Below are 23,105 nucleotides of genomic sequence, written 5' to 3'. Positions count from 1 at the left end.
GACATTCTGTTGCTTTCAGTTCTTTTTTATTAGTGTAGCTAAAGGTAGTATATGACTCATTCATCAATTCATATATTCACAATGATTACGGATTTATGTGTGACTGCAGCAAAATTCTTTCATTACAAGAGATGTGCAAGTTGATGCTCTCAAGAATGATCTTTTTGATTTATGGCATTTAGTTTTATACAACAATCATCCATCCATTTTCTAATTACCAAAAAAAATAACCACAAAATCGATTTTGAAAGCTCTATATTTGAAAGAGAGAGCTGGCATTTATGTTATAAGGCATATAATTTCAATTGAATATCCTGATTATCAGTTGCTATTGGTAAGAAATCTTTTTCAAAAGAGACTGCATTTGAAATTCTAATATTTTTATTAGAAACTATTTAAAAAATGTGAAGATATATCCAACATTTTTCTTAATTTGAATTTTTAGGTCATACTTTTGAAAAACTTTAAAATTCAAATTTTTTAGATCAGAAATTCTGTTTGCCTCCTGAATACCCAATTTTTCTTCTGAGCTGCACAGTATACTTATAAGTTACTGGGAGAATTTTAAAATTGTACATATTAAAACTGTCCATATCTGCAATCAAGAAAATACATTCTTCTATATAGAAAAACACACTGAAAATATATAGATGCTTGCAAGTGCATATTTGTAAAATGATGATTATTGGTTTGTATCGTGTCACTAGCACTGTATTAGCTTCATGGCGAAGTCACTTAATGCTTAAATGATTCTACATGAAAATAGAGTAGGAACATACCAGTATTCCAAATGGTGGCAATATTGTAATGTTGACAACTAGTTTAACTTCAGAGATGATTACTAATTTTCAAATGAGTCTAGTGAACCAGTTCCAGTAATCTTCTTAATCTTCTCGGTATGCCTTACCATTGCATTTGGACTCTGATTCTGAATAATGTCTGCTTGTGACAGCTGGTGTACAAAAGTTCATTCTCATTAAAACTGTCACACCTTGAATTAACACAATAAGTTATCACTAATTCTTAACAAAATTAGAATTATGTTTGTGACTGAAGCAACAAATGGCATTGATGATAAAGGATTTCAGTGATAAATTTCCCTGGTTCGTCCTTATAGGCTCCTAGGTTGAAATAGAATAGTGAAGATACTCTGGATTTATTCATTGTTGAACACTAGAAACAATATAGAGATGGGAAACTAGATCACAAAGCTACAACTGAACTGAGTCAGAGTGATAGTTGAATATCCAAGTTAATAAATAACAAAAAGGTTATGCAGACAATTTTTTCCATGCTGTGCTCATGCTGGAGCACCACTGTGAAAAAATGGATGAAATGCTGCTAAGCATTTTGGCCAATGTGCCAATTATGTTCCATGCTTGGATGCTGTTTTTGAATTAAACTATAATAAACAATAAAAAAATAAAGAAACTGTATTTTGACTACTGAAATGACTTTCATTTATTCTATTAATATCTTACAATCATACAAAAAAAGATGATTTGATTACCACTCAATGTAATAAATTTGATTTAGCATCACAGCACCTCCAAGTTTTAAACAAGTTTTATTTAGTCCCATGATTCTCTGTTAGCATGCAACAAGTCTAATTTGTCTGTCTACCACATTTTTATCACACACCAATTTATGAACAAAAACTAAAACAAAAACAAAACTTCAAAAACTATAGAGTCCATAAAAACAATTGGAAGGGAATAGATAAAATTTATTTTAAAAAATAAGTTAAACTATCAGCGAATAACAGAAAACTAGATAAGAATAAAAAATAAAATGATGAAAAAGAAATCATGATATAAAATACTGGAAGAAAAATAGAAATCAAGAGTAAAATATAAATGGAAATAAACTTTTATTAGAAGAGAACAAAAAATGAACTGAGACAATGAAAATAAGTTGCTTGCCTAAAACTTTCATTTAATGTGAAACGAAAATTTAATATTTTAAAACCATTTTCCTCCGTTAAAAAATTTGTTCAGATTTATAAAGAGTTTATAAGACCACTATTAAAACTTTATTTGAATAATTACCAACAAGATAGCAAAATTGTTAGCACATTGGCCAAAATGCTGAGCAGCATTTCATCCATCTTTTCATGGTGGTGCTCCAGCATGAGCACATCCACATGGTTGAAATAAATATTTAGTGATGTGTAATTAAGCAAAAGTAGATGAAACAAAATTCTTACAAAATGTATCAATCTGTGTGGACATAACAGATTCATATGCTGGTTATGATATATATATATATCATTATTATTCATTGAAGCTAAAACACTTGATAATATTTTAAGTATTTATTTTAATTCATTGAAACTGTCAAGAATTCTACTGGAGTTCTTCAAGACTTAAAAACAGTTCATTGAGACACTACTAGCAATACATTTTTTATTCTTTTAGTTGTCATTCTACTATTAATCAGTTTCCCTCTGGCAGATTTCATTTTTTTTAAATTCTCATTCATTCCAGTTGCGAGAATTTTGTAAAATTCTCTTCAATAAGATTTTCATTATCCTCAATCAAGGCTTGAATTGTATCAACTACTTTTTAAACTTAAGGAAAATTAAATAGCAAATTCACATTCTATTATTAATAATTTAATGTTTATCATTTTGTCTCTTAACAGCTATATTTCTTCTTAAAATATAATGTCTTGTTTTTAAACCTAAGCCTTTACTGGTTTCATTGACTAAAACATCACTTTCTTTATTAGATATGTGCTACATTAAATGCACTTTCAGTTACCCACTAGATAAAAAGAAATAGTTATAAATCCATGTTTCTTGCTGCCTTAGTTTTCTATACATAGCTAAATGAAATAAAACAGTACATATTGTTTGGAAATTATGTTTTTGAAGCAAATATATCTTCCTTGTATTCTGCATTTTAACATCCTTCTTTTTTACCTACTAGAAAGGATTGAATGACTCTACTATATTTCATTGATTGTCTCTGATTTTATGACTTCCTCAATTGTCCATTATTTATTTATTTTGCATCATTGGTTATAAGTTTTCAATTGAACAATCACTGATTCTTTGCATTTCTGGCAGTGAGAATTGCAGGAGAGAGACTAACTTAAAGCAGAACAAACATCTCCAGGGCCTATGACTGAAGAGAATTGGTTTTTTTTTTTCTTTTCAGTTTTGTTACTGGTGTTTATATAGGATATAAACATCAGTGACAGTATTTGAAAGAGAGAGAGAGAGAGAGAGAGAGAGACACACACACACACTTATCAATTTTTGATTTTTGTTTTACTTAAGTTAAAATTTGAATTTGAAAGAAAAGATGGGACAGTCTCAGTTAACACACTTTCATTCATAAAAATAGTAGGGTTGTGGAAATTTCTGAGTTTATAAATATAGAATAGTCACAGTTGGAACACATTCATTCCTACTAATGTTTGATATTGATAATTAGATTTTTATTTATTGCCGCCTAACTATTGAAATTTGCATATTTTTAATGTGTGTTTGTTTATTTATTTATATATTTTAAGAGCAAAAGTTCTCTTAGAATTATTTCTTGAAATGTAGTAACTGTGGTATTGCGTCCTGTTACAAACCCAAACTCCATTCTATCCGATCTGACTCTATTCTGTACTAACTTTTTTGAGGTCTATGTGATTGTGCTTCTCTAATCTCTTATGCCATTGTATTTGATGATGATGATGGTGGTGGTGGTAGTGATGATGATGATGATGATGGTGATGATGATGATGATGATAATGATGATAATGCTGCTACATCATTCATTGAGCTTAACACCTTGTACTACATGATTACTTAAACAGCCTATTAGTATAACACCAGCTCATTTTGATGCTTTCAACATCCCAATAATTATCCCTGCAGGTCATGCAGCTTTCTCTGTTTCCAAATCCTTAATTGATTTACTAACCATTTTCACAATGATCTCTAATGTTAGCATTTTCCATTCAGCCTGTTGGGGATAGACTTGCTTTGTTATATTCATTATTCAACAACTCATAATCACACGTTCATACTTATTTCCTTACATTGTCATTGAGTACGATTGTAATTCATGCCATTTTAAACAGTTCTCTCCAATTCCCCAGTGACATCCTAATTCAGCTGGACATATTGGCTTGCAATTTAAAACATTTCATGCTTCAGCACAGAACATTGGCAAGCTACTACTCTCTGTTTCAGTCTTGGCTAAGTAAGCCTGTCATCTAATTTCTAAGCAAGCCTTCAAATATCCATTACCTGCTCAGTGTTTGTTACCACAACTTCCATACTCAAGCCAACGAAAGAGCTTCCATGTTGTCACTTGACCTACTAATAACAGTAACTGAATCTCCTTCAAATTACACTCTACTGTCATAAAATATTATATTAGGTAATATATTTTTAAAATCCCTTAAAAAAAACAGGATGGTCATAACTAGAACACCTTTTATCATAAGGTCTGTTTGATCAGGGTTGACCTAGGGCTTCATAATATCTTGAATACTCATCACATATCTCTTCAAGCTTTGTCTACTTTAATATTCCACCACCACACTGCCTAACACTTTATTAGAATTATGTTCTAAGTGCAGAAATAGTGTTTGGCATGTAGCAAATAGCTTCTTGGGAAAGTTCACGTGTTCGCTATTATAGTTCTCTCTCTAACTAGCTAAGTAGCTGCAAGTATTGTTTAAAAATTCACTTTTACCAAGGTGTTTTCATTCAGTATCCACACTGTATTTGCTTGTTGTCTTTCCCCTCACACATCTTGATTTTCAACCAGAATTTATCAATCGCTAATCTATGTTGAAAAGGGGTGTCTCCTCAGCAAGAGACTAAGTGGTTGTTAGTATCTTTTCTTTTTTGTTAGTAAAATATCTCTCATTGCTACTTGAATGATTGGCTGATCACTCTGTCAGTTACAATGATGCGTATCCCAGTTGATTTGATCAATGGAACAGGCTGTTCATGAAATTAATGTGAAAGTGGCTGAACACTCCACAAACACATGTACCCTTATTATAGTTCTCAGGGAAATTCTCTGTGACACACCAAATGTGACAAGGCTGACTCATTGAACTACACGTACAACTCTGTTTTTACCAGCTGAATAGACATAAAGTAAAGTGTCTCGCTCAAAGACACAACATGCTGTTGGGAATTGTACTCATGACCTTATGACTGCAAATCAAATACGCTGCCCACTAAGCAGTTGAATGAGTGACTGCTTTTCTAAACTACAAGGTGTCTATGATCATGTCTCTTGGCACTTCAGTGTAGCCACTCAAATGTTCTCCAATATAGCCATTAAAATACTCTGTTACCATTACAATATTTCTGATTCCTATATCTGAGATATTTTCCCATAAAATCCTCATTACACTGATCATTAAATCACATTACTAAATCCTACTATGGAACATAAGTAGAGATTAGAGATTGCAGTGGTTGCTATGATGCCTATCACAAACCTAAATGCAATGATTCTAACACTAACCTTTAACAGCTCAGTAACGCTACTTATCCTCTGTTCTGCTAAGAGTATGTTTACTTCATTGCCATTATCAGAAGTTCTACTTTTTGAAACTTGATCAGTATCCTTGGTTATCAAGAATGAAACCACTACATCATGACACAAACCAGATTCATTAATTTCAGTTGTTAGCACAAAGGCTTTACATTTTGAAAAAAAGAGGGAATGGAATTGTGATGTTCATGCCTATCCAAAGGGAATTAGTTTTGTAATGAAATAAAATGCTTAGTTTGGAATCACAACTAGGTTGTTGCCATCACTAAGAGGGAATATCTTGAGAATATGATGCACTGTGTAGATGGAGAAAGAAATTATGAAGTTAATAGGTTGTTCAATATATCCTATTTTTGTAATAATTCACCTCAGAAAAATGGAAATTTTTATATCGCTGGAATCAACACTATGTGCATGACTAATGGTTTTAAACAATGGATCATGTCATTTTATAATGCTTCATATTTAACTTTAATCATGATGAGTTTTATTTTTTGTGTGCATCAAATTAACTCTCATACTTTAATTATGAGATTCCATTGCATATTTTGTAAGCATTAATTTTATCATCCTGTTTTACAAATAACTTCTAGGTATTTTTTTTTTCTCTTTTATAATAGCACATGTAAATGGGAAGAGGGAAACAGGTGTCTTATAGACTATAACATAGAAGGCTACATTAAGTTTGATGATATTCCTGACTTAATATTCTTTCTGACTTCAAATACATGTAGCTCCAATTTAGTTCCATAATCTTTCTTACAACCAAACATTACTTGTGCCAAAGTTGAACTATTACCATTGTAAACTGTTCACACGAATTAGTATGCTTACTCACCTGTATTCCTAACACTCCAACTGTCTAACTATTCTTCAGCTCTTCTCAACTTCAGTATTAATTTTTACCATGCTAGCGGTCTCTAAACTAAATCATACGTTGACTGCCCAATCAAGACAACCTCTCACATTCTTCTTACTGTCCTTTTGCTCTCCAAACTATCTTGTATTTTAAATCAGCTAACTGTTCAAAGCTTCATCAGTTGCATGCTAAATACCCTTGGCAATAAATGTGTTCTATTGCTGATCTATCCTTGACAGCTATGCAGTTGACCAAAACCACCCCAAGAGAGCATCTTTTTGATTATTCAATCTGCTAGAAATAGCAGCCAAGTCTACTGTAAATCACTACTCCTGCCACCAGCACCACATACACTATTTTCAATAAGGAAAGGGTACATTACATAATGTTATGCTACATACCACTAAAAAAAGATGGAATGGTTTTTTGCCATAAATCTGCTTGATAATAATTGACCTGGGGCTATGCAGAATGACAATAAAAACTATCCTCTTGGCTGTCTTCCCAGTCCCTTGTACAGCCTTAAAACTCCAAGGGGGTCCACATGGAGATGTAAATGTATTGAATGTTGCCTACAACATCCATGAGAGGAACTCATTCACCATCACTGTTTCATTTTATTTTTGATCAATTGAAATTTTTGGCAGTTTTCTTCCTTGCTTCTTTTTAGTATAATTTTCTTCTCGTTATGGTCCTAATTTTATCCCTCTTGACTTCATTGTTCCTTAACCAACAAAACACAGGCATTATCCACTTACAATGCAGAAACTTTTCACCCAATATCTGCTGATGCAATGAACAGAGACTTAGAGACCTCGAAAATATAGCCTTATGTGAACATAACTTATTCTTTTTTTGTGTGATACATGTAGTAACTGTGTCTTCATGCTGTTGAAAGATTTTTGTGTTATATCCTCCCAATCCATGACCATCTCTCTGTCAAGCATTCCAATTTGCTAGAATGCTGGTCCTCACAACCTCTGCCAATTTCTCATGCTAACCTCACATCTATAGCATTACCAACACTACTTCCCAAAAGCCAGACTACCTCTTTAAGGTCACTTGCACTGCTACACTCACAGACATCCTCTGGTTACAACAAAATACAACAGCATTTCAATGGTTACCAAGGATTCATTTGCCTATAACCATTGGTTTACAGATATTGGTTCTTCTCCTCGTCTTCTGTACTATTACTACAAGGTTTGTAATTCATAACTAGCAAATGTTATACTACCTCACCAGTGACCTGTAAAATGTACTTTATTCTTCCTCTCACCCTCCAGATCCTGCATTTAATACTTTTCTCTATGATTCTCTCTAGAACTCTAATTTCTGCCTATACCCACATTTTTTCTACAATTATTACATGCTAACATTATTTGCATCATCTCACGATCTTAGATGATCCACAAAGGTCATTGTGGAAGTCCCTTTTGTACTAATTAAACATAAAGAAAAAAATCACGAATATGTATAAGTTAAATAGTAAAAGTGAAAATATAAAGAGTGAAGAGGTAATAAAACATTTATGTGGTTACTCACTCACTTAGAAATGGGTAACAAATTTTCTTCAATGACATCTCACTGCACATTAATCCTAGATATACAAAACAGATGAAATGGCTAAAGCTGAAACGTCTTTGATCATGAGTTTGCTCAATTAGGACTAGCATGGGGCTAAACAACAATGTAAACAGATTGTGAATTTCATATTGAAAAGTTATTATTAATACCTTGGAGGTAGCAAAACAGAGATAGGTTGAAGCTCCAATAAGTATTGAAATAAAGCTAGATCACTCAAGAACAAATGTAGAAAGTGAGAAGAAACATGCTATTCAGTAAGGTTGGAGATTACAGTTTGCCAATAACAACACATTTCATTTTCTTTTTTTGTTTTTATAAACAATCATGAAAAATCACTGAAGTAAATTTTGGTATTGCTTCATATTTCAGTTCATTTAGTATTTTAATTCCTTGAATAGAATGAAAATCTTACATTTCAGCAATAGAGTGGAGATGTTCTCTGTTGCTATTTTAATTATTTAAGTATGGACATAGACACCAGAAACAGAAATATTTATCTTTGACATAAGTTAGTAAAATATATTTGGGAACATCGAAGTATATTGACTTACATTTATATGTTTTATTGAATATTCTATATAATGCAATTGAATTCTCTAAAGCATTACATATTTATTTTATAAACATGTTATATATTTATTTTATTAAAGTAAATCCATATAGTATCTGAAATTAATCAGAAAAGGACATGTAATCAATTATAAAACAGCTAGCTACAGTTGATAAATATTAAAGTCAAAGCATTTCCAAATATAAAGGCCAAATGGCTCCATTCTTATGTATGTGATTTAATTTGATACATAGAAAAAGTTTTCAAATAAAATTTTAAAACACCAAAATCATTTTGAGAGAGATAAAAATCTACACTCCAAATTACTTTGAGAAACCTAAAAACATTTTTAGTATTTGATGTATTTTATTGATTTAGATATTTTATCTCTTTATATTTGCAATCTGTAAATCCATAAAAATTTTGAGTGTGAAAAATATATGTAGAAATCTAATTGCCATAATAAAAGAAATTTGCCAAGTTAACACATGCATTAAACACACTTTCTCCCTCTTACTCTCTCTCTCTCACACATACATACTCTATCACTCCTCTACCAAAGCATCATTAACCAACAAAGGTTTCTATATGCAATGATTGAACATGCTAGAGGTATCAGGCAAAGCTCTCTCAAATTACTGAACACATTTGATACTGTAGTCTTAGATACATTGTCTGAATAAAAGATAGGATAATCATGGAATATCTTTTGATCAAAGGTCTGCTTCACCAGGTATAACTTTGAAACTAAACAGAAATACAGTGGAAAACCTACTACATAGTAGCCTCTATTGCTAGAAATAACAGCCAGATCTCATTCAAATCACAGACTTTTTTGTAGGTCTATTTAGTCAGAGCTGACCTGTGGCTAAACAACAACAATAACAGCCCTAATATTATTTACTAAAAGACTCACAAGTTCCTGTCATCACTCACAAAACTCCCATTGCCATTACCACCGTTCATTCATTATTCACATGTTCTTCTGTGAAATCTACTGGTGTTTCAATTAGAATAATTATAATATTGTATGAAAAGCAGAGAGGATACAGCCAGACATCAACTGATACCTATTTAAATCCCATTGATTTTCTAATTTATTGCTAATTATCTAACAGCTGGAAATCATTTCAGTAGTAAATGTATACAATCCAGATTTGATATATAAATGGCTTAGTGGTTAGGGTGTTGACTTTATGATCATTAGATTGTGGGTTCAGTTCCTGAACTGGGTGACATGTATTCTTGTGCAAGGTACTTCATTTTACTTTACTCCACTCTACTCAGTACAGCCAGCAGTCCTCTACATCAACAATGTTCTGCAGGATCAAGAGTTTGAAGGTTGAGAGAGTATCTATTTCTGTCTGCAACTACATAGGCACATAAAACAATTAGCAAAAGCATGGTAATGTTACCCACTCATATTCACCTGGGATATATATATCATCTAATGTAGTATAAAGATACGAGGTACTAATACTAATGTCTAGGTAGGTTTTTATAACATGCCTTGTGTATCCCAACAATCTTCAGGCTCTGAGGACATGGTTGTCTATTTGAAAATCAGGGTGCAGGTTCATGAGAAATCTCTAGAAAAAGGTTAATGCCAAAAGTGGAAGGGTGAATAAAAAAGAAAAGAAAGAAAATGAAAGTTAAGTCCCCTTTGACTGTAAAAGCCATAATAAACCTAGTTGTAGAATGATTCAATAGAGCGGAGTCCAAAGTCTGTGAGATTTTCTTTTTCCATTTCTATTCACACATCCACTTTTTGCATCAACCTTCTTGTTTTTTCTAGTGATTTCTCATGTACCAGCATCTTGATTTTCAAATAGAACAGATCATGTGTTTAAAGCCAACAGATTACTTGGTGACACAAAGCGTATTACAAAAACCTGCCAAGATACATGTTTCCACAGCAAGGAACTATTAATAGCTTGTATCTTTATACTGTGTACATTAAGTGATATTTATCTTTCACTGGATGGTGTACTTTTTTTGTTGAGCTTATCTTAACAGACTGGTAAACTATATACTCATTTTTTTAAAGTCTGGTTCTTATTATATCAGTCTTTCATGCTGAAACACTAACTTACAGGGACATAAACAAACCAACACCAGTTGACAAGCAGTAGAGGGTCAGACATACATGCACATACATGGACTTCTTTCAGTCTCGATCTACCAATTCTACTCATAAAGCTTTGTTCAGCTTAAGAAAAAGGAGATACTTGCTCAAAGTGCCATGCAGTGGGACTGAATGCAAAATGATGCTGTCGAGTAGCAAACTTCTTAGTAAAACGGTTTTTCGTTATCATCAAATTAAAAATCCTTAAATATAACAAACCTAATAAGGAAAGAACTGAAAATACATGAAATGTTTCTCAAAATCAAGTTTTCCAAATTTTGCTGCTGAAACTCTATTATTTTACATGATGCGCAGTGTTGACTTATAAAGTTAGCAATAAACACTAAAAAGATTGTATGTTTGGCTTTCAGATTTAAAATTGGAATGCCATATTTTCCAGCATGCAAGTCAACATAGCATATAGTGTAAATATACACTATATAGAAATTTTATCACCATCTTTCCAAATCCTGTACCATTTCACATGTAGTTTTGGTCCTCAAAATTCAACTTGGTGTATAAGTCGAACTACTTTTTTTTTTTTTTGTAAATATTGAACTTAAAAACTTTGACTTGTATATGTGAGAATACAGAATAACTACTTCTTTGAACAAAACTCAACATTTTTCTTCTAAATATTTTTTGTATCATGTAAAGTTAATGCTCTGAAGAAGTAACTATTTGTCACCAGAAATCCCTTCAAAAAAATGTCCAAAAATTATACTTAAAGTTGTACAAAAGTGATAGATCATTTGAATATTTACAAAATCTCTCTGCTTATTCACTGACAATTCTTATGGCTTCTAGTTTCTCTGTTAATGTTCTACACAGGTCCATGAAAACATTGATAGTGGAAGAAAATTAATTACATTTTTGAGCCAATTCTTTGACAGTCATTGAATAATCTTCTCCAAGTGCAGGTCACTGTGTAGCTAATAATATCAACTTTTACGTGTTGTCTAGAATATGCTGTATCTGAAAACTAATGACACCGTTCTCAATTTTTCAGAGCTAGCTTTAACATTTTCTCACATGCATAATATCTATATATTTTTCCCATGATCTTGTGGAATGTTTTGTTGGGTCTGTAGGCACTATTTTCCAAAAATTCTATTGGATTATTTGTCAGAAGTTTTCTTCTATTGATACAAAAACTAAAGGATATCTTGAGTGGTATAAATATATATATATATTAAACATATAGTGAGGCATAATATATCTTCCTAAATATAACCGTTTTAAACCTAGCAAGGTTTATAAATGTATTATTGGGATCAAATGCAGAACCACATCAGTGTAAAGTGAACTTCTTAACCACACAGCTATACTTACCTGAACTAGTTGGGAGGAATACAAATAAATGTCTTAATTCTATGTCCTCATTAATGAGTTAACAAAAATGCTGTACAAAAACAATGTAGATAATTGACGAGAATAATCACTCTCGCATGTGATGATTGTATCTAGTCATGTGTATGTAGTGGGTTTGTTTCATTACCAGACAATTGTTCTCATCATGTTTTTAGACAAATAAAAAATAATGTGTGTATAGACACACACAAACATATTAACTTATAATTGCTTACAGATGCAACCTGCTTCTGTCTTCTTGTTTGTTTGTTTTTTTTTCTTCCTTTTGCAAAATAAAACAATTATGAGATGAAACCAGGACACTGCTTGGTAATTGTAGCTTTCAGCTAATATGAATAAATATACAATACTTTACTTCAAAATAAATTGGTATTCAGTCTTTAATTCAAATTTGTAGTGTTATTCTATAAGATATATATATATATATATATATATATATATATATATACTATGTATACTCGGTATACAGCATATATATATATATATATATATATATATATATATATATATATATGATAATACACAGAACACATGATATATTCATTTGTGTGAGGAGTAATTAGATGAATGCATGATGTATTTTCTAACTGTTTGGGCAACCAATCAATTCTCAATGACTAAGTATAGTTTGAAGTGTTTAAGAATATTTTTACTCAGACCAGTAAAGTTTATGTGAAATAAATTGGCTACACATCTACAAAATATGAAATATTTTAACAATTTTTCGACAAGTTTAAATAATATTTAATCATAAAAATATTATAGGATTTTTTAAACAATGAATGGTTATGGGAGTTTTCTCAAGTAAAATAAGATTCAAAGAGATCCATAGGTAAAAAATGGTTGAGAATCCTTGTTCTAGATGATGAATATAATGGTAATTATATGTGTGTGTGTGATTATGAAGTTCGCTTTCCAATGACAGTTTTGAGTTCAGTCTCACGGTGGAACCCTGGGCAAGTGTTTTCAACTAGAGTCCAATACCAACCAAAGTTTTGTAAGTGAATTTGATAGACAGAAACCAAAAGAAACTTGCCTCACATATATATATATATATATATATATATATATTCATGTGTGTTAGTTTATGCCTTATGTTGATATCAAATGATAGTGGTGAATGAGTGTGACTGCCATATTATAAGTTGTCACTCATTTCCTGTCCTCCATGAAAATATGTCTTATCTTGGAGAAATATTACTTTGTATGGAATCAAGTGAGGGTTGGTGACAGGAAAAGCATCTGGTCATTGAAAATTTGCATTAAACTCTGTGTGAGCCAGCCATGCAAGCATGGAAAAGTGAACAATAGGTGCAGGAGTGGCTGTGTGGTAAGAAGCTGGCTTTGCAACCAAATGGTTCTGGGTTCAGTCCCACTGTGTGACACCTTGGGCAAGTGTCTTCTACTATAGCCTCAAGCCAAACAAAACCTTGTGAGTGCATTTGGTAGACGGAAACTGAAAAGAAACTTGTCATATATTTATGTGTGTGTGTGTGTTTGTCCTCCCTACCATCACTTGACAACTGAAGTTGGTGTGTTTCTGTCCCTGTAACTTAGTGGCTCAGCAAAGAGACTGATAGAATAAGTACTAGGCTTACAAAGAATAAATCCTGGGGTTGATTTGTTCGACTAAAAGCAGTGCTCCAGCATGGCCACAGTCAAATGACTGAAACAAGTAAAAAATATAAAAGAATCAATTGATGATGACAGTTACAAGAGATTGAGACAAAGAGAAGAGTATTGACCTCAGCATTTTATTTATTCACTGCTCCTACCCCCTCAAAAAAAAAAAAAAAAATTTAAAGGTAAGGTTAACCCGAGGGAATTTAAATCAGAATCATATAGTTCATGTTCAAAATAAAACAGAAGCAAGGATAGACCCTCTATGTCAGTGCTGAAACTGTTGGTGATAGCAGCCAAATTTCCCTCTTATGCACCATACCATCTTACATAAAAGGAAGTTACAGGATAAGCTGTACCTGAAAAATAAAGACATAGAAGATATAGAATATAATGTTTATGGTCACAGGTTTGCTTGATAGGGCCAATCAGGGGTCTTTTCAATACAAAACCTTATCTGATCATGTTGTATAATCATTATCAAGCATTAGAAAGAGAACTAAAAGGGAATTTACTTCTATTTAAGTGATTAATGGTCAAATTGTTATTTAACCCCAGGTCAACTCTAATCAGGCAAACTTTTGATCAAAGGCACTCCAATCATTACCAGCATATCTTTTATAGGTTTATTAAACTAATTAGATAAGATTTAAGGGAGATTTGGTTACTATTTCTTGCATGTCTTTGAACCAAGCTGGAGGTCACTCTTTAGTTCATTCAAATGTATTCTGCTCATATGCTACTGAGTTATCACTAATAGTTATGTGTATAAATGTGTATGTAAGTAAATACATTAATGCAAATAGAAGTATAAATACAAATATGCTTTTATACACACATACATTATGCATACTTGCACATATCTATATAGAGGGAGAAAGCTTTTCTATTAAATATATAATTGCTTTTTGTGATGTACTTTACGTATAGAGTAGTTGTGCTTAACGATAATGTTCGTTCACTTGAGTGTGTGCCTCTGTGTGTGTGTGTGTGTGTAATTGAGTATCACATATTGTATATATTATTAACTTAAACAATTAAATAACATCTAAATATATTTTACTTTTGCTTAAATTGATATTATATTGCTTAAATATTGTTTTCTGGCAGTAAAATATTCAATTTAAAATTACCAACTGCTATTCAAATAACAGCAATTAAATTTAGTCTAAGTGAAAAATTTGCAGAAATATGCTTCAGTTGGAGGAAATGGATTTTTTTTCAAAAGTAATTATAAAAGGTATTCAAATATTTGGTTGATTTAAGGAGCTAAGCCATTAAACTAAAACTAAATGCTGAAGCTTAATCCAGGATCCAGCAACCTCATTGGGCTAGTATGGAAATGATATGTCTGGCAACTCCAGAGAAATTAATTCTGTAATCCTTTCGATACCAACCCGGCTGAAACTGCCTCTGGCTCTGTAGTACAAATGTCTTGTTTTCATAAGTTTTGAATTAAAATCTTCCACCAAACCTTAGTCACAATTTATGTTCCTAACACTAGCTTAATGATAACTTATTTTACTAAATTATCTGTTGTATTTAAAATTAATTAAAAGAAACACAGCATCTCAAAATAAATACAGTAACGAATGGGTTAATATATTTGTCAGTTTTTTGAGGATATACATAACCTCCATAAGGGAAGATAAAATTATAAAGCAGTTCTATATTTCATAGCCTTTATCCAGAAGTGCATCTATCCAACCTTGACAAATCCTTACAATCAGAACTTCTTAAAGCAAGCGTAAAAGCACTGAAAACATATGTCATGCAAATTGATAAAGGGCTTCTAAATTTATAACTACTGATATTTGTTTATTATTATTATCATCATCATCATCATTATTATTATTATTATTATTATTATTATTATCATTATTATAATTTATCATTGTTGTTATTATTATTATTAGCTTGAAAAGGATTCCTTCTGTGTTGAATATTTCCTCTGTTTCTAAAGTTCAACCATTGTAGTATTATTTTCAGAAAAGACTTATCTCACATCTGTGTCAACTTCTTTTTTTATCTAGTTTGGCATACATGTAAAAAAAAGATATCTAATTTATTTATTTCACTTTTATACAAATAACACATATAAACTTGTATATAAAATTTCAAAATGATAAGTGACAAGTTGAGAATTTATGCTGTGATAATCAGATACTTTCGTTTATAGATAAAAAGAATATCATTTTTTGTAAGGCAATTAAATCACTGATGTACTAAGGTTACATATGTAGTATGAGCAACTTATATTGCTCACTTGTCTTGTAAATAAGCCACATTTTATATTTTATTTCTGCTTATAAGTAATCAGCCTTATAAAGATGTGATAACTTACTTTCTCTTAGGCATGAGAGAATATATCTCTGGTATAAGGCACTGAAATAACTATACGTACACAAAGATTCTGCTTAATTGTACTTTTCCATGTGATCCACATATAAAAGTAGTGCAGTTTAAGATGCTTTATTATTAAAAGTATAAAACAAACACAAAGAGCTTTTATCAAAAATAAAACAAAGAAATTATCAGCAAACTCTCATGTTACTGCTTTCTCATTTATTATTTTTCTCTGCGGACATCTGTTTTATATTTGGAAATGTACTTGAAGAAAGTATTTTACAGTTGGATATTATCCCTTATAATAAATTATTATTGGATTTATACCAATTTTCCAGTTAGACTAGCAGTTCTAATAAAGCAAATAATACATCTTAGTCAAGAGCATGTTTTAATATTGCAATATGCTCTAAAATCATGACACTAACCTCTTAGCTTTTAACATTGAGTATCTAACAGCCATTTCTTTTTAATTAAAGATTTCTTCGCATTGTTGTGGAGTTCCAGAACACATTTGTCATTTAAAGCAATGTCAAACTAGAATATCTTTATTGACATGATCTTTTCTAGTAAGCAAGGAAGAGAACTGTCAGTGGGCTCTTCAACTATTAGTTGACCACAATGTCTTTAGGGTTTCTATTATAATTACATTCCCCTCTAGTATATTAAACTGACCTCATTACTTCAATGACACTTTACTTTATCAATCCTCAAATGATGAAAAGTAAAGTTGACCTCAACAAGATTTGAACTCAGAGAGAGCTGAATATTGCAAGCATTTTGACTGACATGCTGATGAATCTGTCTATCTGCTACACACTGCTATTTGATCTCAGAATAATAAGGTCAATAACTTGATACAAAAATGCATTTAGGCCATCTAGCTAACAAGATAGATAAAATTAGAAATAGTAATATTTTTTTAAATAAGTTTACTGGTTAAATTTGTTTAAGATTGCAGAACATACCCTTATACATTTTTCTGCATGTCAGTACTTATTTTTTTTAGATATTTCTGATTTGTGCATGTTAGAAAGTTGTTTACAAGCCTAGCATTGAATGAACATCTTCAGTTTATAGCTAGTTTGGGAAAAATCCAATATTAACTTTGATATTGACCTTAAAGTATTAGTATTCTTTTCCATTGCTCCAAGTAATAGATAACACAAAGATTTCTCATTAAATATTTATGTGGAATAAAAAGATATTCTTTTGAAGATAAAATTAGAAATTTACATAATCACATAAAAAAATATGATAAATCCAAACTGAAATAGACAAAAGCGATGCACTACACTTGCTTGTTAAATGATAGGCACAGTCTGCATTTCCTTTCTTGTTGATGACAAGCACAATATGATTTGCCCTTGACATCAATAAAGCTTTCAAATGAATTTAGCAATAGAACCTTGGAGCTAAGTTACTCGCCAATAAACTCTTGCTCATCTCTGGTTGTTGGATTTATACCAATTTTTCAGTTAGACAAGTAGTTCTTTTAAAACAAATATTATGCTTCAGCCAAGAGCATATTCTAATATTATAGCATAGTTTAAATCTATGACAAATACTTCTTGGCTTGGACACTGAATATCTGACAGTTATTTCTATTTAATTAAAGATCTCTTCACATTGTTAAAGAATTGGATCAGATATTTTTCCTATCAGAACACTCTACTCAGTGTGTGATAACTGAAATCTCTCAGATATATACTTTGTTGAATGTATTATATTCCAGAATTAATTTATGTCTTTAACAGTCTTATTATTACTGTTACTTTTAACCATATGCAACACTATGCAGATAATAACACCCTTTAATTCTCTATAAACTCTCACACATAAATTGTTGTAGCATGTTGGTGAATGAGTCTATCATTTTGTAGATGTCTTGAGCTAAACTTGCACTGATTCTTTGAATGAAAACTTTGAAAATACTCAGATGACAACCTTATCTTCTACAGCACAATGTCATACCTGTTACATATATATCAAGAAAGCATACAGGTAAAGCCCACAAAGTCACTTCAAATGCTAGAGCTCACATTCTTCAATGATTTCTCATGGCAACTGTATTTATAATATTACCAAAAAACAAACCTTTATCCTTCAAACTGAGCTTCCTCTTTAAGCTCGGAAGAACTTCAGCCCTTATCAGTTGCTGACCTGCTATTAAGCTAATTTACACTGTAGATTTGAGTATTGTTCATATATCTGAATTTGTATTATTGTTATGAACACAAACATTCTAAACTACACCCAGAAAATAGATATCAAACTGATTGGTAGACTCATTTACAAACGTGCTACAACTTAGCTGACAAATGCACTGTTTCTTCTTTCTGCCTCTCTTAATACTACTACAACAGCAAATTGAATTCCATCTCTACTCATTCCATTCAATGTATCTGTCTCTCCTTGTCTCATCATGCCTAAATTATTTCACTTCTCCACACACCTTTCATCAAATAAAATCTTTGCTCAATATTCTTTCATTTGAAAATTTATTCCTGCAGACATCTACACGCATAAGTTTATCATGAACACTATTAGCATCAACCTCATCAGTCCAAAATTGCTTCATTTTAACTCTTCATGAAAATGCATTTAAATATAAACTATCAGATATGTTGTGGATAATGTATCTGGTATTTAGGCTATCAGTTTTGCTGCCAATACAAGCTGACAGCTGGAGTATTTTATAAATAAAAAAAGAAAGTCAAAATAATCATTACCTGAAAGGTTCAACTGGGAACTGAGAAATACAAAGCTAATGAAAGTTCTTCAAACAATAACATATCAATGGGAAAGAACATAACTGCATTCATGTTGATAAAACTTCAAACACAGTACATTAGGTTTTTAAAGTTAAAGTTTCTTACTCTAGAAAAATCATCAATAATGTGGATATTTCCTTTACATATATTCATACAGTTAGATGTACAGTTTAAATGAGTGGCCTGAAGCTTATTTGCAATTATGAGTATTTCATTTACGTTGGTATAGTAGATATTAAAGAAAAGCTTTTGTTTTCTGACCAGTCCCCTTTTAGAAAATTGTTTTTGTGGTAGTATTTGATGAATTGAGCAAATAGTAATTAGAAAGACAAGATGATTGAGTGGATAAGGTATTAGTCATAAGTTTAATGTATTTCTGGACAGGGCATCTCATTCTACATTATTTCATTTCATGTAACTAACAGTTAGTAACAGGTACCAAATTATCTGATAGTGTTATTTATGAAAGGTTTGTGTCCTATTTGCAACATTATCTCTCATCTGCTTCACACTACAGTACTCAAACTAACATCAGCTCTTAAGGAATCCCCACTAAGCCTGGAAGGCATATTCTTTTCTTACCCGTTTTTTCAAAAATTGTTATTGACCTTTTTGTTTGTGTTAAATGTACCTTGCCTGGAGACTCTTGTGTTTATATTTCTCATGTTTAAGTATATACTTATCTGTTATCTGTTATATCATCTCACCAACTTATAACAATCTTTTAAATTTATTATATCATAATCCATGTAAAATTTTGTGGCCTTGTTGCAAGTAACAATTATGTTGTGTAATGAAAATACTGTCTACCAATTTCTCACAGTTATATATTCATCATAGGTCTGCTCAAATTCACTTCAACCTATCCAGTACATTGCACATGCTGATTAGGACACTATTAAATAGATTACTTTTAAACAGTAATGACTAAAGAGATTTCCTGCTTATTAATAAAACTATTAATTAAAATGCTCTCAGCCTCAAATCTAAACCAGTATCCCATTTCCCACCTTAGATCTTTGCCTTTTTTCTACTTATTACTTTTAGCCTATATAGTTATTCTTTCATATCTAATCTTCCATTTTCAGCACAACCATATTATATCAATTTTTTTCTTTCTTTCTTGTAAACATCATTGAAGGATCTTAATGTTCAGCTGTTTCCTCTTTTGTCTAAGTTTCTTAAATCTATTCTTGGTAACTACCATTTTTCAGTCTGTGAATGAAAAGTTTGCTTTAACAATTTAATATCTATCATCTTTCCTACATAATCTGCCCATTCCAGTTGGATGTTGGATGATGCTATGCACAATACTACCTAGATTGACACCTGATTGACACCTAACATTGAATTATTTTGTCTTTCATATGTGATGTTTAAGTTGCTTTACACTTGGACATTTCTGGTATAACCATCCAAGCCTTTTAGATATTTATTGTTCACAGTTCAGATTTCTGCAACATTAATGTCATTGTCCAAGAGTTTAAATTTTCAAACTTGTTTCTTATCATAATTTTCTAAAGAATCTCATTGACAGTAAGTTTCTACTTTTTCAGACTATTACTTTCATCTTCAGAGATGAAAAGTCCTTTAATACTTGCATCTGAGCTCCATTAAAATTAATTTAAGAAATAAAGGTTCATAGTTTAACCCCATAGCACTAAGATTACTCTGTCAAATGTAATGCTTATTTATTCATGTTGTTTTGAATTAGTCATGCATTATGTCATAGCTTCAAATTTCAATGACATAACTGTTTATTTTTTAAATGACATTGTTGGGTAGGTATGAGAGGCTGAATTTATCCTGTTTGAACATAGGTAGAATATTTGGACTGGATATGATCAGTTTAAATTCTAAAGGGTTAAATACAGTTTCAAATTATGTATCTGGTAACGATTAGAATGTAAACTAATCAAAATGTAATGTAAATGTAAATATTGAAATAATGTTCCATTTCTAAGACTGAGGTTACTGGTTTGAAAAAAAAATCCTATTAACTACAAACATAGCTCAGATATTTAGACTTTCCTTGACAATGTTTGCTTACATCAAAATTCTTGCTTGTAAAGTAATTTGTTATATTTCCAAAGGTATTGATGTTAATTTCATTATTAAATCTCACGTATTTGAATGATATGTAATGACTACATCTGCACTTTAGTTTTGATTGCATTTCATTCCAGGTTCAATTTTACATTAGCTTCTGTAATCACCAATAGTTATAAATTTGCTGAAGAGATGCAAATGCAGTAGCATAGTTGATATATTTGTTACTTTAAGTTATTGTGTGTGTGGAAAGAGAGAGGTTGGAGAGAGAGAACCATTATGCAGTCTTTCAACCTTTGTATCCTGTCAAACCAACCCAAGCTAGCATGGAATAAGAATGGTAAATGATGATGATATGTATATGTTCATACACATACACACATGAGAGCTGGAAGCATGGGTAATAGTAGCTTCAGTGACTATGGCATGGGTGGTAGACAGGTGATAAAAGAGAGCATGATAAGAAGGGTGAGTGACTGATGTTTTAGAGGCATGAGTGGCTATCAATGAGGTCAGTGACATACATATATATGCCTTTTTACATACATATATATGCCTTTTTACATATTCACACTTACTTAAAGGCTTACACTATGTGTACATATAAACATATACATAAATATGCATACATATATACAAATATAAACATCTTTTCACCATGCCTAGATTTGTGAGCAGTTTTATGGAATGGCAGTTTTATGGAATGGCTGCAATCTCTCTACAGATGCTTTGTTTTAGTTCTGCTACTGTCAGGAGGTGGGGCCTCTTGTGTATACCCTGTTACAATTGTTGTACCTTGTATGGATACAAGTGTAGATCATGTTTTAAAATCCTTCTGACAATAGTTTGCAAAATATTCAGCTGTTGAGCCAATCAATATGTGGACTTCGAGAGACTTTGTTCAATAGTGTTCCTCACACTTTGGCAGTTCTCTGCACTGTGAAACTTTCAAGGTCAACTTGGGGAATTTTTCTTTTTGTGGTATTGCCGGAGTCACGGAAGTTTGTAACAGCACACAGGATCACCTTTCCAAAATTCTGTTGAAATTTTCTTTAGGCTTCAAATGACAGATCTTTTGCTGGTGAAGTATGTTTCAACCACATATGCAATTTCTTTTGGAGTCCACGACATTATGAGATTCACTAACACCAACTACCTGTAAAAAATAGTAAAATCTTAGATAATATGTTGAGCTCCTGTATATCAGTATGTATATATATATATATATACACACACACACATGATGGACTTTCCCATCCGTTTCAATGTATGAGGCTCTGACAATGCACTCTTTCTTTGTTAGTCATAATGCTTTTGCTGAATGTGACACTTAAGTTCCACCAACGATTTGCAAAGAAGGCCACTGATGTTGCAAGTATGAGGATTACAGGTCAGTGCAGGTGGTATATTTGCAGCTGCTTTCTCCTTTGCCTTGCACCCCAAAGCCTGTTAATGCTGGCTGCGACAAAGTTTTCAATACCATTTTGACACACCAATCTCCATTTTGTTTGTTCCACGGTTGTTCAGTCAAAGATGTTGTGAGCTGTCTTCATCTCTAAGAGGTTACTCATCAGCTTGTCCTTATATCTGAGCCATGGTCGACCAACATTCCCATGCTCACACTCAAGCTGGCTGTACATGAGGATTTTGGGTATTCTTTTGTCACTCATTCTGACGACATAGCCAGCCCAGTGCAATTGTGATTATATAAGCAAGCTCTCAATTCCACCAATCTTACACTTGCTAAACAAGTTACAAGAATGTTGTTGACAGTGACTTCAAAGTTTCAGCCAGCTAAATTTGTACCCTACAAAAGTATAGATTAGTGTAAAAGTAACTGAACATAAAAACAAACATTAATATATTATTTACTTTATATCACAATTGGTGAATAAGTGTCATCTTTTTATGCATTCAATGGGCCACTCGCTGTTTCACTGCATTTCTAATGGCAAATGTGAATAGTAAGTGCCTGTAATTTGGTACAGAGCAAAACTTACAAAGGACTTAGGTTAGAATACAAATTTGTATAAAAGAAAAGCTATTCTCCCTCTCTCTCTCTCCCCCTCTCTCTCTCTCTGTATATATATATATATATATATATATATATATATATATCAGTGGCAACTCTGTCACTTGGGCTGTTTGGGCTTAGCCCAAATATAAATTTAGTAAAGGGAACCTGTGTTTCAAGTTGATTTAATTTCTGCCAACACTGACTTCAAGTATGTAATTTCAGCAAATAACTTGGGCTCCTTTTATTGAGCCTGGTCATAATTTATTTATTTTTGTTCAGTGTCTGGCA

At 31.7% G+C, this 23,105-nt stretch overlaps 1 protein-coding gene across 5 annotated transcripts in view; it reads left to right on the top strand.

Annotated features, from left to right (window-relative positions):
• Nucleotides 1–23,105, top strand: part of LOC106876010 (protein TANC2) — a 264,847-nt gene that overhangs the window by 57,179 nt on the left and 184,563 nt on the right. The gene's annotated exons all lie outside the window — the stretch shown is intronic.

The sequence above is a fragment of the Octopus bimaculoides genome, chromosome 3 (assembly GCF_046866305.1).
Source record: "Octopus bimaculoides isolate indiv1 chromosome 3, ASM4686630v1, whole genome shotgun sequence".
Classification (NCBI taxonomy): Eukaryota; Metazoa; Mollusca; class Cephalopoda; order Octopoda; family Octopodidae; genus Octopus; species Octopus bimaculoides.
Note: the sequence above shows the minus strand (reverse complement) of the source record. Positions and strands in the feature narration are given on the sequence as shown.